This window comes from Scyliorhinus torazame, chromosome 23, assembly GCF_047496885.1.
Source record: "Scyliorhinus torazame isolate Kashiwa2021f chromosome 23, sScyTor2.1, whole genome shotgun sequence".
NCBI lineage: Eukaryota > Metazoa > Chordata > Chondrichthyes > Carcharhiniformes > Scyliorhinidae > Scyliorhinus > Scyliorhinus torazame.
The window spans coordinates 87,496,500-87,498,999 of record NC_092729.1 but is presented as its reverse complement, the minus strand read 5'-3'; the positions used below and the strand labels follow the sequence as shown (position 1 = coordinate 87,498,999).

Here is a 2,500-nt window from a genome sequence, read left to right as displayed (position 1 = left end):
TCTGCCCTCCCGCCAGCATTCCATCATCCTGCAACACGGACAACATCAGCCCGCCGCCGCCGCTCCGCATCGCCGGCAACCTCGGGGCCAACTGGAAGATTTTCCAAACAGCGCTTCTAGCTCTACCTCGAAGCCACGGACAGGGAGGGCGCCTCGGACGCCAGGAAGATCGCTCTCCTCCTCTCCACGGCCGGGGACCACGCCATCCACAGTTTCAACTCTCTCGCCTTCGCGGATGACGAAGCCAAGACGAAGTTCAAGACGGTTCTCCTCAAGTTTGACGCTCGCTGCAGCGTGGAGGTGAATGAAAGTTTCGAGCGCTACGTGTTCCAGCAGCGTTTGCTGGGTAAGGACGAACCTTTCCGATCCTTTCTCACGCACCTCCGCATCCTTGCGCAATCTTGCAGCTACGGGTCCACCTCCGACGCGATGATACGCGACCAGTTCGTTTTCGGTGTTCAGTCGGACCCCCTGCGTCAGCAGCTCCTCAAAGTAAAGCAGCTCACCCTCGCGACCGCCATCGAGACCTGTGCCCGACACGAACACGCCACCAGTCGGTACTCCCGCATACAGGCGGCTGGCAAGGTCCCCACGAGGCGGAACGGGTCCAAGTGATTGAGCACCTCCAGGGCCTCGGCCTGGATGAGGGCGGCCATTTCGCCCGCTTTTCGCGGACTCCCGCGCCTGTGCGCACCAAACGAGGGGGCGGCGGCGTGGAGGAACGTAAGGCGCGGGCGCGCGCCACGCAGGACAGCGCCTGCGCGGTGGCGCAGCGAACGCGCTGACGTCACGACGTGCGGCTCCGCCCACTTAAAGCGGCAATGCCCCCCGCAAACTCGCGACAATGCCCGCGATGTGGCAGACTTGGCCACGATGCCGCCTGCGGCCGAGCAGCTCAGCCTGCCAACTGGCATCGCTTCAGCCAGCCCCGCAGGAACGTTCGGGCAATTCAACCCACGGTCACCGAGTCCGACGCGGACCTCCCACACAGCAATGACCGAGGACCCGAGGGAGCCTTTTCGAGTCGGTGTCGTAACGAAAAACAGGCTGTGCCCGGAGCAAAGCCACCAGCCGCTGTCGGTGCACAGCATCGATCCAGACGATGAGTGGCGTGCCACCCTGACGGTCAACCGGTCCCAAATACGATTCCGCCTGGACACTGGTGCCCCCGCCAATCTCATGGCGTGGTCTGCCTTCCAAAGCCTTCATGTCAAACCAGCCATCCTCCCATCGGCCTGCCAGCTATTGGACCACAATGGCAACATCATTCCTGCTACCGGCTCGTGCCAACTGGAAGTGACGCACAAGTCGCGGAAAGCCACCTTTCGAGATCGCGGGCTCCTCGAAGGACTCTCTGCTAGGCGCACAGGCGAGCAAATTGCTGAACCTCGTTCAGAGAGTGCACTCTCTCTCTCCTGGTGACACGCCCGCCTTCCAGGACGCTGACTTCAGGGCGCAACTCGACGCCACCATCGACCAGCCCCGCGACGTCTTCGAAGGCATGGGCACGCTCCCATGTACGCCACGCCCTGTGGTTCATGCACCTCGCAGAGTCCCAGCACCCCTCAAGGACCGCCTCAAACAGCAAGGAGTGAGTGATCCCCAGGCTGCAGGAAGATTTAGACAGTTCAGGAGAGTGGTCCAAGAAATGGCTGATGAAATTCAACGTGGGCAAGTGCGAGGTCTTGCACTTTGGGAAAAAGAATAGAGGCGCGGACTATTTTCTAAACGGTGACAAAATTCACAATGCTGAAGTGCAAAGGGACTTGGGAGTCCTAGTCCAGGATTCTCTAAAGGTAAACTTGCAGGTCGAGTCCGTAATTAAGAAAGCAAATGCAATGTTGTCATTCATCTCAAGAGGCTTGGAATATAAAAGCAGGGATGTACTTCTGAAGCTTTATAATGCATTATTTAGGCCCCATTTAGAATACTGTGAGCAATTTTGGGCCCCACACCTCAGGAAGGACATACTGGCACTGGAGCGGGTCCAGCGGAGATTCACACGGATGATCCCAGGAATGGTAGGCCTAACATACGATGATCGTCTGAGGATCCTGGGATTATATTCATTGGAGTTTAGGAGGTTGAGGGGAGATCTAATAGAAACTTACAAGATAATGAATGGCTTAGATAGGGTGGACGTAGGGAAGTTGTTTCCATTAGCAGGGGAGACTAGGACCCGGGGGCACAGCCTTAGAATAAAAGGGAGTCACTTTAGAACAGGGATGAGGAGAAATTTCTTCAGCCAGAGAGTGGTGGGTCTGTGGAATTCATTGCCACCGAGGGCGGTGGAGGCCGGGACGTTGAGTGTCTTTGAGACAGAAGTTGATTTCTCGAGGAATTAAGGGCTATGGAGAGAGAGCGGGTAAATGGAGTTGAAATCAGCCATGATTGAATGGTGGAGTGGACTCGATGGGCCGAATGGCCTTCCTTCCGCTCCTATGTCTTGTGGTCTTACGGTTACGGAACCAACCGGCTGGGTCAGTTCCATGGTGTGCGT

At 57.3% G+C, this 2,500-nt stretch overlaps 1 protein-coding gene across 1 annotated transcript in view; it reads left to right on the top strand.

The window, feature by feature from the left end:
• Positions 1-2,500, top strand: part of LOC140399794 (carbonic anhydrase-related protein 10-like) — a 63,691-nt gene that overhangs the window by 5,290 nt on the left and 55,901 nt on the right. The gene's annotated exons all lie outside the window — the stretch shown is intronic.